The following is a 15,031-nucleotide window of genomic DNA, read 5'->3' as shown; positions in this document are numbered from 1 at the left end:
AAGAACAGTGGATTACTTTAGTTTCATAGTTTTCTCCTCTGTGGTCTTGTTAAATATAGCAGGTCTCACATGATTCTTGAAGCTAACTGTTATCACCTGAAGTCACAAGACTGAGGGTTGCATCTACAAGTCTCAGCCTCTGTGTGTTACGGTTTCATGTTGACTTTCCTGCCGACCTGCAGCATCACAGTGACTGAGCACCATCTGTCCCCCAACAAGAGCTATGCCCACTTTAGAGACGCAGCGAGTTGATCAACCCCCAGCTTCGTGGCTTCCGTGGGGCTTCTGTGATGGAGCATGGTGACTTGACAGAATCTGTTTCTGTTTGGTTCTTTCACTGGTATTCAAAGGGAGAAGCTCAAATGCTGCAGAGCTTTAAGGTCTGTCCTCTTCTAAGACACCTGCCCAATGTAAATCATGAGGTATGGTCCTGGGGACAATCATCACAAGTCACACTCCAGATTGTGATGGGTCGGTGTTATGTGCTGAATTGTGTCTCCCCTGCTCCCCTCTCCCCCAGTTCATATGTTGAAGCTCTAACCCCCGGTGTGACTGTATTTGGAGACAGGGCCTTTAGGGTGGTAATTAAGGTCAAAGGGTGGGCTCTAATTTGATAGGACTAGTGTCCTTATAAGGAGAAGAGATACCAGAGATCAATCACCCCCACCCCAGCACACACAGAAGCCATGTAAGGATACAGTGAGAAGGTAGCTGTCTACAAGCTGGAAAGCGTCCTCACAAGAAAGCAGCCCCGATGGCACCTTGATCTTGAACTTGTAGCCTCTAGAACTGTGAGAACATAAATTTCTGTTGTTTAAGCCATCCAGTCTGTGGTATTCTGTTATGGCAGCCCTGGTAGACTAATAGAAGCAGTAAAGAGCTGTGGGGTTAGCACTGTCCCGTGAAAATCAGAGAACATGTATACAGTGGTTCACTGGGCTCAATGTGGTCCTTGAATCACTTGGGCATACAAAAGCATTTCACGTAAGACCCACTCTTAGGATTGAAACCAGAATTCTGAACAGGCAGGCCCTACAAACCTTGGTGTGATTTGCCCTTGCCTCATCCCACAGCATGTCTACTGCTCTTCCATTTAATTGTTTAAGCACATTCTGTTTTCTCTGCCTGGAAAACACATCTTTCCCTTTCTTTATCATCTAGTTAATCCCAAATCAGCCCAACTGTCAGCTCCCCAGGGAAGTGTTCTCTGATCCTGCAGGCAGGGCTGCATCTCTCTGTCACAGTCTCACAGCACCCACATTTTTGCTTCAGCACTTTATCACAGTTTGCAATTAGAGATTTCTGTGATTTCTTTTGAAGCACGTTTTAACCACTAATCTGTAAGCTTCCCAAGACTACACGGTGCTCAAATATCTGTAGAACAAAGTGGGGAAGGAAGGGAAAAAAGAAGGGAGAGAGGGGAGGAAAAGAATAAAGGAGGGAAGAAGAGCAAGAGACAAAGAAAAGGGAAGAGAAAGGTTTAAGAATACAGAGCGTTGTCCACGTCTGTCGGGCTGCTGTAACAAAATACCAGACTGCGGGGCTTGGACAAAAAACATTTATTCCTCATGGTTCTTCTGAAGGCTGCAAAGGCCAAGATCAAGGTGCGGGCAGATTCAGTGTCTGGTGAAAACCCCCCATCCTGATTCATGGACCACCATCCTCTCCCTGTGTCCTCACAAGGTCGAAGGGTGAGGGGCTCTCTGGGGTTCCTTTTATAAGGAAACTTAATCCCTTTCATGAGGGCTCCACCCTCATGAACTAAGCATTTCCCGAAGGCCCCACCTTCCAATCACCTTGGAGGTTAGGATTTCAACATATGGATTTCGGGGGGGACACATTCAGCCTACTGCATACGTGCTTCAGTCTTGTCAGATTTAGGTCAATGGTAGGGGAAAGAATGCTGACCTAGGTCACACTAGCCACTAAAATGTTGCTATGCTTACAAAAGCTGGCCTAAATTTTCTAAGTCAAAGCCACCAGAAAAGAGTCCATGACCACTAATACAGCTGTGGGACAATTATTCAATCCTGGAACTTGAAAAACGGCATGAACTAAATTAAAGTGTCCTGTACAAACTTTTGGGGCTGTATTTGGTTATTTTACATATACACACACACTTTTTTAAAGGAAACAAATAATCAGTATAAAACTCTAAAAAGTAAAAAAACAAAACAAAACAAAACAAAACACTGTGCCCCACTGATAATACTCTTCACACTCCCTGGAGGTCTACACCAATGATTCCCAACCGAAGGCCCAGGGACCCCTTGGAGATTATGAAATTATTTCGGGGCGGGGAGGGCCTCACAAATGCACCTATGAACAAGTATTGCCTGTAGACTGAATATATTAAACCCAATTCTTACCATGTTGAAAGCCATGAAATTCTGTGTGTTTAAAGGGTCCTCATAATCCACATAGTTCAGTCACACAGTTCAGAAATTACGTATAATCGGTTCTGTTCCCCATGGCACTGATGGAAAAAATACACCTGTGAAATGTGCCCTTACTACTCTGAGCCAAAACTGTTTCCAATCTCCTTACAGAATTCACAAGACATGCAAGGAGGTATATGGTCAGTACTCACTAATCAACACTTGTGAATTGTTATAAGGTCTTAAAAGGAGATGATGTCCTATAAATCCACAGAGTTGATGTGATGGTCAGTTTGGACATTTACATGACAGAATAATCAAGTATTTCAAGGACTTAATTTACTTTTTTTCATGTTTATGGATTTTACTTTCCCCCGGTCAGATAATTTCCAAAACTCAAGAATAACTGGAAGCTCTTATGGAACAAAGCAACTGGCATTCATGAGTTAGAAGAGTACAAAAGTAGTTCCCTGGAGGTCCAGTGGTTAGGACTCGGCACTTTCACTGCCGTGGCCTGGTTGAATCTGTGGTCGGAAAACTAAGATCCCACAAGCCATGCGGTGTGGCCCAAAAAAAAAAAAGAAGACTGCGTGAGTTGTGTCCCAACACAACTGTTGGTCATAAGGAAAGGAGGCCCTGCACCTGCACCGGAGAGCTCCCTGAGCATCATGTTACCATGTCACAGTCCCCCTTTTTATTCTGAATATGGGCTTAGTGTGACTCTGGCCAGCAAAAGAGGTAAAAGCACTTGCCAAAAGGCTACACTGTCAGAGGCTTCCTGATATCCCGAAGCCAAGTTTAAATTTATCATCATCATTTTAGAAGATACTGAGAATTTTCTGTGCCTCTTCTGAATAATGCAAACACACATATATTTCAGTATCTCTGCAAGCCCTTAAGCTTTCCAACCAAGATGTGGAAGACAGAGAGAAAGATGCAATCACCAAGCATCCCAATACAGCTGAAAACACACTGACCAGGGAGGGATTGGATGTCTGGGTTCCTAGTCACAGCTCTGCTGCTTCAAAGTGTGTCACTCTGTGCAAGTCACTGAGCAGCATTGCTGAGGCTTGGTCTCTTTATTTATAAACTGAGGATGTGAGGCAACCAGATGATGGCAAAGCTCCTTCCAGCTCTGACAGACTATTCTATGTGTACTTTTGTCCAGGATCACACTAACACTTTGCTTTTGGAGAAATGATGGAGAAACCCATCATTTCATAACAGCTTTTTTAAAAAGGTTAAAAAATAAATCTAATTTTTAAAATCCATTTCCATTATAAGTTTGGAACTATATCTACAAAATACTGAATCTTGAACTTCTGATAAAACAAGGGATAATAAAGTACCAGGTACTGGGTATATTGAGTGTTATATGGGATGTAGACATACTTTCTCCAACTCTGAATTTCAGCTGTATTTGATTCTCCACCTCTATTTTATATTTTCCCAATTCATTAATCCCAAGAAACAGTGAGAGATACAGAAACTCAAAAGTTCTCATTTCTTTGTACCACTTTTTCCACGAACTTTTAAAAATTAAGACTTTATTTTTTAGAGCAGTTTTAGGTTCGCAACAAAACTGAGGAAAAAATACAGAGATTTCCTATATACCCCCTGCAGCTACACAGGCAGAGCCTCCCCATTATCAACATCCCCGCTCCCCCAGACTGGTACCTTTGTTACAACTCATGAACCTACACTGACACTTCATAATCACCCAAAGTCCACAGTTTACATTATGGTTCACTCTTGCTGTCCATTCTATGGGTTTGGGCAAATGTATGACATGTATCCACCATTATAGTATCTTACAGAGTATTTTCACTGCCCTAAAAATCCTCTGTGTTCACCCGTTCATTCCTTTTCACCTCCCAACCCTTGGCAACTACTGTTCTTTTTATTGTCTTCATAATTTTGCTTTTTCCAGAATGTCATAAGATTGGAATCATACAGTATGTAACCTTTTCAAATTGGCTTCTTTCACTTAGTAATATGCATTTAAGGTTCCTCCATGTCTTTTCATGACTTGATAGCTCATTCTTTTTTAGTGCTGAGTGATATGCCATGGTCTGGATATACCAGTTTATTTATCCATTCACCTACTGAAGGACATCTTGGTTGCTTCCAGGTGTTCGCAATTATGAACAAAGCTGCTATAAACATCCCTGTGCAGGCTTTTGTGTGAACATATGTTTTCAAGTCCTTTGGGTAAATACTAAGGAGTGTGACTGCTGGATTGTATGGTAAGAGTATGTTTAGTTTTGTAAGAAACTGCCAATCTGTCTTCCAAAGTGGCAGATACCATTTCTGTATTCCCACCAGCAATGACCTAGAGTTCCTGTTGTTCTACATCCTCACCAGCATTTGGTGTTATCAGTGTTTTGGATTTTGGCCCTTCTAACTGGTGTGTAGAGGTATCTCATTGTTGTCTTAATTTGCATTCCCCTGAGGACATATGATGTGGAGCATCTTTTTGTATCTTATTTGCCATCTGTGTATCTTCTTTGGTGAGCTGTTTGTTATAGTCTTTGGCCCACTTGTTAATCAGGTTGTTTGTTTTCTTATTGCTGAGTTTGTAAAGAATTCTTTGTATATTTTGGATAACAATACTTTATCGGAAGCGTCTCTTACAAATATTTTCTCCCAATCTATGGTTTGTCTTCTCATTCTCTGGGCATTGTCTTCCACAGAGTAGAAGGTTTTAATTTTAATGAAGGCCAGTCTCTTCCGTCTTTAATCCATTGGATCCCATAGCCCTAGAGAGGGAGGCTATTACGTTATTTTTTGTTGAAGTATTGAAAGGAAACCCGTCCTTATAAGGTTGCATTTCACTGATGTCTACTTCAAAATATTAACATTTCTTCTTTAAAAATGAATACTATGTTTAAAGAAACACAATAACACTTCATTTATGTATCCTGATTCATGAAATGCTCCCCTTGGAGACAGATTCTCCAAGGAGTTTTGCTAACATTTTGATACTAACCTTAAAAGCCGGTAACATTTGCATTTCTTTTCCCATCCAAAACAATTCTCTTTTGCAACATGCATTAAAGAAAATTTAACGCTCAAAGGATCGGGGATATGTAACATATTTATTTCATTTATTGTAGATATTCAATTTGAAAACAGGCACACTTTCAAGAATGGCGTTTTAAACATGTATGGGTGGAGTTTTTCTAGCAAAGCAAAAAGAAGACATTTACCTCTGCATTTAATTCTGAATCTCCCTATGGAGTAAGTAAACTAATACAAGTTTCTCTAATTATGATAACATGCATACATGCAACGTTTTGCCTTAGATATTGACTGTATACATCAACACATATGCCTTCCAGACTAAACTGGGGATGCTAAAGCCTGGGCTTCTTTCTCCACCCTGTATAATACAAAATACTAGTCAAAATGTCCTACATATTGCCTCTTATTAAATAATAATAACAGCAACAACATTAAAGTTAAGATCAGTAGGAGAAATCTGACAAAAATGATGACCAAGAGCTCTTTTGACCAAAAAGGAAAACCAGAACCACCATGCGTGTAAGGGGCTTGCCGGCAGTTAACTTTGCCCTGTTTTCATATACCAAATTTCTCACTGCTAGAGATTAAAGCCTTTTTCCAAGAAAAAGTTCAAAGTGAGAAAACAGTTGCAGGAGGGTCAACTAAAGTTGCAATTTGCTCAATACAAAATTCTCTGTTTGAACTGCTGTAATCTGTTTTCTGATCTCTTCACTTCACACAGATCACTTCACATCGAGGCCTCCAGCCATTTCTGTACTGCTGAAGCCAGTAACTAATATTTGAGCTTCACCTTCCTGAACCTCTTCTCCACTCAGACAGGTTCCAACTTAGCTTTTATGAAAGGGCAAAGGAATAGGTAGAAAAACAGACCATGTCTATTTTAAGATCCCTCTGCAGTTCTATTTTCCATAATTTCATTAATTATTTCCTTAGCGCCTTTTACATTGTCTTACAGCCCTTGCTTATTCACCCCATTCTGTTCCACCTAATCATCATTTTTCAACAATCTTCGATCTGAATTGGAAGTATCAGTATGAATTCACGAAGCAGTTTACGTAAAGGTAAGATTTCCTAACTTTACCCTCTGAAAAGGCCTACAAATAATGACAAACCAAGTAGCAATCACCACCGCTAGTGTTAATATTGTGTCTTGAAATACAATTTCCATTAAAAGGAACCAGAACTCCTTGGAGAAGTGGCTGATTTCAGGTCTGGAAACAAAAGGTACAATGAGCTAGGAACATCTTGTTATTGAAGACCGGCAGGACCATATTATAAATAAATAGAAATATAGATAAATGGATGATTGATTGATGCATACATGCATAGATACATACATACATACCATATATACAGCTCAGAAGCCAACCGGAAGAGGCTCCCCTGGCCAAACACTGGACAATTTGATCATCAAATAAAATAATTACTGCAAATGGATAGAAACATATCAAATGTGTTTAAATCCCAAAGTTCATTATGATCTTAAAAAAAAAATTATTGGTCACCTTTAGAGGAGGCCAGCTAACCAACTCATTTTGAAACTGGTAAATAAAGGGAAAGAATCAGCAGTTACCCTGCTTTTCTATTACAAGCCATACCTCAGGATATTGAGGCCTTGATACAAAACAGTTTCTCTTTATAGAAGCTAATAATTTATTCCAGCTAATAATTGAAGAAAAATGTTAGAATTAGAAGACTGCCATTCTATATCTCCTAGTGAATGAATGGGACCTCAGCAATGATCATCAATGGCTGCCATGATTACCAGAAGCCAGTCACATCCTTCAAAAGTTTAATACAGGGAAACGAGTCATCGAGTATTGACTCAAACTTAAAACACACAGCGAAGGGAATAAAGTCAAAGTTATTTTTACCTTTCAGGCTCTCTTCTTTCCAATCAATTAAAGAAAGTATGAATCACTCAGCAACATCAGTATGTAAACTTACTTTGGGAAAGAAACTGCTGCCTGTCAAAGGAGCCAGAGGCATCTATAAATTAGTCCTTCCTTGAGTTCACTGCTCTACTTATGAGCCTTCCCTATATAAATTCTTAAACATTTCTTCCCTAAAAGCTAAGAGTCATTCCGCCTTTTTTTTTTTTTTTGGTCTGTGTTGGCCTTTTCTAACCTAAAATAGAGATAACTGAGTTAAAGAATTCAAAGAAAATTCCCTACAGAAGAAAAACACATTTGGATCTAATTCTTCTACTGAGTCCTCACTGATTTCTTTTAAATAAAATGAAATGAAAAGCAAGATCTGGATAGAGTAATTGAAACACTATTTTGATCATTTCTCTTCTACTTAATTAGCAAAACTGAACCATTAAGTAATCTAATTATAAATGACGAGACAGGTAAATGACTTTCTGGATCTTACAATTATCAGCACTTGACTGTAAAATATCAGCACAGCCTCAAATGGAGTTTGATCAAGACGGCTCCAAGAACATATAGGCAGATACATTAGGAGAAATTAGTTGAGGACCTGAGGGGTGAGGATGCATGCCTTAGAAGCAAATGACTAAGTTAGCAAACTATTTCATGGTGAGCACCTCCTCCAGTACCAACCCTCAGAACAGAATCAGCTGTCACTGAAGAGAATGATGGACCCTCCGTATGTAAAGAAAAACTGTTCACGTCTCTACGTGAGCTCAAACAATAATGAGATGAGGCCAGAGCCTGGGTTTTCTCAGGGTATCATTCAGGGAATCATCTTTCTGTAACTATGAGGTGAAGATATAGCTCCCATCTGAACCGACAGCACTGAACTCTAGGTCGTGAGACTAGGGCTTCACCGCTATGATGCTGAACAAAAGAAGCCAGACCGAGAGATCCTACTCCTATGAAGAGTTCAAGAACAAGCAAACTAATATCAGGTGGAAAAAAATTCAGAACAGTGGTTACCTACGATGGATGGGGAGTTGACTGAGAAGGGGCATGAAGGAACCTTCTGGGAGATGGAATTATCATAATAGGGCTGTAAATTACACAGGTATATCCATTTGTCAAAACTATACAGCTAATTGTTGAGGTGGGGTGATGTGTACATGGGGATTCACCACACTATTCTGTTTACTTTGTACACAGTTGAAACATTCCAATGTTTTTTTAAAAGACTACAGGTCTTTAAAAAAAATTAGAACTTAAATCCCCTCTCCACTACTTAGTAGCTATTGGGTCTCTGGACCTTTTCTGAACCTCATTTTAGACATCTATAACCTGGAGATAACAAGCCCTGCACACCTCACTCAAAACCACCCTGGGTTGTTGCTAAGTATCAAGCAAGGCAATGGATATAAAAGTAACTTCTAAACTGTAAGGTAATAAATAAATATAGAAAATTAATAATAATGAAGATTTGTAATTACTAACAGACCACATTCCATCCCGAAATGTTTGAAGAGATCACTAACATATTTCTTTCAACAGAAACATGAGGTGTAGACACTCATTTTTCAATAATTCCTGCCTAAAAAAAACAGTAATAAAACTGATAAGTCAAAAATATGGATAGGGCTTCCCTGGTGGCGCAGTGGTTGGGAGTCCGCCTGCCGATGCAGGGGACGCAGGTTCATGCCCCAGTCCAGGAGGATCCCGCGTGCTGTGGAGCGGCTGGGCCCGTGAGCCATGGCCGCTGAGCCTAAGCGTCCGGAGCCTGTGCTCCGCAACGGGAGAGGCCACAGCAGTGAGAGGCCCGCGTACCGCAAAGAAAAAAAAAAAAAAGGATAGCACAAATCTTATTTATATTTGGTTACAAAATATACTGTATGACTTATTTTGCATCATAATGCAAAAATTTAGGCCTTTAGGTAAAGTCTTGTGCACATATCAACTTGATGGCTGAGAGAAGATGCCTAAAACCACACCGCAGAAGGAAGATGGTTTAGGATTTTAAATGATGTCGATAATTCACAAATTCAAAATTGAGAATCAACTCTTATAAAATCCACTGAAGCTTGCCCATCCAAAACAATGCTCATTAGTTCATATAAAAATCACAGCATTAGGAATAAGAAACATTAAATTCTTAATGCAAATTGATTATACTTAGAAAGCTAGACGTTAAACTTCTGGCTCTCCAATGTTAAGGCACATATATATTCAACTCAAGGAAGCCCAGTGGACATCTCAGCTTCATTTATTTATTTTTTTAAACCTGTCTATTAGGCTAACCTTACAACTAGCACAAAATAGAACTCAAAGAGAGGGGGCAGGGGAGAGAGGGAGTGTGTTTGTTTTCCCGGTGTGATTCTATTCTAACATCCCAGGCTAATCTCCAAGAGCCAAGATGTACCCTGAGAAGACAAACAGGCTGGCCTGGTGTGCTGTTGTAGGACCAAGTTTCAAAGTAAATAAGCATGTCAAAGCGGTGTTTTAAATAAGCACATTCTCGTTCAAAAATATAGTTAAAAGAAAATCACTTAAATTCTTTTGCATTAATCTTATCTTCAAATAATAGATGTATGTACCAAGTGCCTATTTGCAGTGTGCCACTGTCTTTTAAGATCTGGTTTAGGGGAACATGTTCCTTTCAGTTCAGCTCTCCATCATGGCCTTTAGTTCTGCATGAAGTGACCTGGTGAGCTCCTCAGGTGGCCTCAAACGCCACAGCTGTTTTTTTCCATGACTTCCCTAAAGTGATAGCTAGGGACTTCCCTGGTGGTCCAGTGGTTAATTAAGACTTTGCCTTCCAATGCAGGGGATGCGGGTTCAATCCCTGGTTGGGGAGCTAAGATCCCATGTGCCTCGCAGCCAAAAACCAAAACATAACACAGAAGCAATATTGTAACAAATTCAGTAAAGACTCTCAAAATTGGTCCACATCAAAAAATCATCTTTAAAAAAAAAAAAAGTACCTGTTAACCCTGCCAACCTCTGGATTTCAGGATGGTCCTAGGAAGACCCTCTGAACTGCTGAATATGAAATTACTTAACAAAATCATGACTGAAACTGTCCACTTCTTATTCCTTTGTTATGGTAAAGAACATTGCACAACACCTCTGTTAAAGGGCTGGTCGATTCAAGAAAAACCAAGGCTTGAAGCTAAATCCCACCCCTCCAGCTATCACCCTGTTAGCAAAACCTTCACATTCTAGTTCAAGTTAGGTTCTAGGTTTATATTTCCCCTTACAGTTTAACATCTCCTATCCATAGAAAGGATCTTTTCTCTAAGAGGCTATGCTGCTTTCTCTAAACACCAGCTCTTTGCTTTTTTTTTTTTCTCTAAAACATCACAGGGCTGTACAGCTTTTCTGCCAAAGAGAAAAGCCTCCCAATGTCCATAAAACCATGTAACTGCCCGTGTGGTCCACCAAGTCAAGGAGCTTCGCTTCTCAACTGCTCACCCAGATCCTGATTGCCACCTCTTGTAGCAGAGAAACCAGACATCAAGGTCAAACCTCAGGACGATGTGAACACCAAGGATTGAATAGATTCATCCCAAGGATTTTGGACCAGATGACTTCTTCAAAGGTCATTTTTAACAATTAAGTCCTATCATATAGGAGGAAACACTGACAAGTGGAAGGACAGAGGAATTTAGTGAGAACAGGGTGTTTGAAAAGGAAGCTCTACAGGACTTTAGACTGAACCATTCCTCTGTCATCCCCCTCCTCCAAATTAGTTCACTTTATCGAATCTGTCCCCACTTTTCCCCTAAACCCAGGCCCCAATAGCACACTGTGAATGAAGGAAATGAAGGTGAGGGGCTGAGTAATTTGGTAAGTAAGCCTCAAGACAACCTCTGTAGTACTAAATACCCAATCGATGGAGCAAAACTCTTAAGAGTCTCAGCCAGTGGAAAGTAATGGTGTCCAGACCAGAGAGTTACCTCCTTGAAAACTTCTGTTCCAGAGAACACCAGCGAGTGCACATTACAAAACAGCAGGCCCCAAAGCTTTGCACAATCACCTGGGGACACTGTTTAGAAATATTAATACCTGAACCCCACCCCTCAACCCCCAGTCCTACTGATTGAGACTCTCTGGTATGGGCCTGGAAATTAGAATTTTTAATAAGCTCTCCAGGTGGGTGCTAGGATTTGCAAGCCAGCCAATTCGGGTAGCCATCATGGCTAGTCTTTCTCAATTTTCATCTTGTGTTCTCTCAGTAGAGTTGCCAAATAAAATACAGGACATCTAGTTAAATCTGAATGTCAATTAAACATGGAATCGTATAGTATAAGTATGTCTCAAATACTGCATTTAATACTACAATTTTATACTAAAAAATGATCCCTTGTTTGTCTGAAGTTCAAATTTAACTTGGTATCCTATATTTTTATTTGCTAAATAGGGCAACTGGTAGCCCCGCCTCCACTACAATGATGGATAAAATAAACATGCACATGGGCTTCCCTGGTGGCGCAGTGGTTGAGAGTCCGCCTGCCGATGCAGGGGACACGGGTTCGTGCCCCGGTCCGGGAAGATCCCACATGCCACGGAGCGGCTGGGCCTGTGAGCCATGGCCGCTGAGCCTGCGCGTCCGGAGCCTGTGCTCCGCAATGGGAGAGGCCACAACAGTGAGAGGCCCACGTACCGCAAAATAAATAAAAGAAATAAATAAACATGCACATAAAAAAATAACACTAACTGTTATATCCACTTCTGATTTGCTAGCTCTGAATTTATCCCTTCAGAATATATAGCATGTAGATAATACAGCAAAATAAGAAAATGAGTATGGTAATATTACTCAGATAGCCTCAATTTCCCCAACTGCGAAAGAGTTGGACCAGATCTAAAATTCCTTTAAACCACTGAATTATTAACAAACCTTTACCCATATCAAATTTTGTCATCAATGTCTGAAATTCTCATGAATCCTGGAAGAAGTTTCTTTACAAAAGCAAATAACCAACCGACTCAATTTGTCATCCATTTCTACTTCTCCTTCAAAAGCAATTCCTGAAACCTATTTTTTTTTTTTTGGCGATACGCGGGCCTCTCACTGTCGTGGCCTCTCACGTTGCGGAGCACAGGTTCCGGACGCGCAGGCTCAGCGGCCATGGCTCACGGGCCCAGCCGCTCCGCGGCATGTGGGATCCTCCTGGACCGGGGCACAAACCCGCGTCCCCTGCATCAGCAGGCGGACTCCCAAGCACTGCGCCACCAGGGAGGCCCCCTGAAACCTAGTTTTGCACAACTCATCGGTGGTGACAACTTCTCCTCTTTTACAGTGTTTTGAATGTTCTCTAACATGTGCCACCTCCTATAGATTCTGTCTACAGTCCCTATATCAGAAATGCTCAGGACTTGCAGAGAAACTAGCGCTCCCTCATACTGATCTCACCAGGGGCCATGATTACACATGGTAATCCCTGATGTACTGTCTACCAAATGCTCATGTTATTTTAGTAAAGATCCAAAATTATTCTATGATAGAGTTGTGCCATGAATTCATCAAGTCAGGAAGGAATGAATAGTAGACATCTAATTCATGCTGACTAAACACAGTCTACAGTATTAGCGCTGATCATAAGGAATGGCGTAGGAACTATGCCTCTCTGCATATCTAAATTTAGTTCTATTCAAATGGCCTCAAGTAACCCATGTTGTTATCTGTGATGCAGATGGCATCTAACTTGGTCACAGTTAACAAAGACTCTCGAGCTCCTCTCTAAAATCTGAGTTGAGGCACTGACCATATGAGAGCAAGTCTCCTATTTTTTGTTTCACTCAAGTCATCTCCCCTGCTTTAATTGTTTTGGTTTGGGCAATTATGCTAATTATGTCAACACACTATGGTCCATGGGTCAAATCTTGCCCTCCGCTTATTTTGTAATAAAAGTTTTTATTGGCCTACAGCCATGCCCATTTACTTGTGTAGTGTCTATGGCTGCTTTCACACTGCAAGGGCAGAGTTGAGTGGTTGGCAACAGACTGTATGGCTCATGAAACTCCTAATATTTACTATCTGGCCCTGCTGTAAATTGTGCCAATCCCTGTTGCAAATGACTAACGTTAACCCCATATTTAAAAAGGCGAAATGATGTGATAACATTCAAGGCTCTACACCTTTTGGGCAACAATTTTCTAAAAATGCATGGTAGCTTTCCAGTGCACGAGTTATTTCCAACGCAGTCAAGAACTCAGTCTTTGCAATCTGTAATGTGCCCAGCGAACATTTTTGATGTAGTAGCTCATATGGTTAAGTGTAGTTTCAACAGAACACTGCTCTCTGGTCTCAGATATTCTTAAGAATCCAAAGGATAAACACGCAGGCGTGGAAATATGAGAAAGCACATTTCTTTCTGCTCAGAGTCCAGCATTTCAAAAGGTGAAATTACACAATGACAGCCACATGTGTAGGGTGGCTGCAGCCACCATTATTTGTAGTCTGATGAGGGAAATGCAGTAGAACAGGAATACAGAAATCGTCTCCATTTGGCACCAGTGCCTACGAGGGTACTGTCATTAAATTTAGAATTTAACTCAACATAGTTCTTCTGTGGCTTCACCGCTTCTTAGGCAGGAAGAGTGCGTGATCGGAAAAAACTGCCTTCAAAACCGAAACTACTGCAAGCCTCAAAAGATCCCCACACAGGTGCCTCGTAGGACAGACTGGATTGCCAGAAGGACATATTATGGTTTCTGAGAGGCCCTTGCTGAACGCCCCCTCCTCTGCAGTAATCAACCCTGAAGGCCCCTTGTAACCTCCTTTCTGCTCCCACGGCAAGCCCTTGTAAGCAGACATGGCACATCCACAGTTACTGAAATTTTATGCCACAGAAAATTAAACACAGATATTCCACTAGTTGAGAGGAGCAGGAAAAAAGAAGAAAAGAAACCCATAGTAACTGTTGCTAAGTTCGGCTTTACAATATTGACGGAGTAGAGGGCGTACCAAACAAAACCTTTAAGAACCGGCTCTAATTCAATCCTTCAACCCCCATGAGGGATCACAATGGGCTCTCCCACTGGGACGGAAGCAGAGCTGTGGCTCTTTCTACCCTCCTTTGATTCTTACTCCCCCACTATGGACCATCTTTCACTCCCTGAGCCCACCACTCCCTTGTTTGCCTAAACGTGAGTCCCAGGCCTTCAGTCCTTGGGCTCCGCCTGGACAAACAGAGAATCAAATACACATCCTCACCCCTGTACGGAGAAATAGACGTCTCAGCTCATCTCGCTTCCAGGTACAGCCTGGAAGGAGCTCAATATGTTTATTCTTTCTTTTTTCACTCAAATATTTGCTGAATGTCTCCTATCTGCCAGGGATTGTACTTAGGGTTGAGGTTCAAAGGTGAACAAAATAGACACAGCCCCAGCCTTCTCAGGGCACTGACAGGTGGGGTGGCACGGGGAGGAAGGTATCAGATAAATAATCCCTCAGAGTCCAAGATTATATTATAAATGAGTCTAAGTCTAAGATTATGAGTCTATAAATCGTATTCGGTACCGTGAGGGTGAGGAGGAGAAGTCTGAGACATAAGGGAGAATCCTCGTTTATATCAGGGGCCTGAGAAGGCTTCTGCTCGGTGGAAGTACATTTAAAATGAAATCAGAGGGGCTTCCCTGGTGCATTTGAAGTTTGAAATGTCTTATCGGTGACCTTAGTGAAATGTCCAACAGGCAGTTAGAAAACCCGGCTCTGTAGCCCAGAACTCTCCTGCTGGGAGATAGTGGGAA

General features: G+C 41.2%; 1 protein-coding gene across 16 annotated transcripts in view; it reads right to left on the bottom strand.

Moving 5' to 3' along the window:
- The window catches only part of OSBPL6 (oxysterol binding protein like 6), a 202,043-nt gene that overhangs the window by 128,189 nt on the left and 58,823 nt on the right, over nt 1-15,031 (bottom strand). The window lies entirely within an intron of this gene.

The sequence above is a fragment of the Mesoplodon mirus genome (assembly GCF_964341445.2).
Source record: "Mesoplodon mirus genome assembly, chromosome: 8".
In the NCBI taxonomy this organism is placed as follows: domain Eukaryota; kingdom Metazoa; phylum Chordata; class Mammalia; order Artiodactyla; family Ziphiidae; genus Mesoplodon; species Mesoplodon mirus.
The sequence above is the reverse complement of the archived record's forward strand: the minus strand, read 5'-3'. Positions and strand labels throughout refer to the sequence as shown.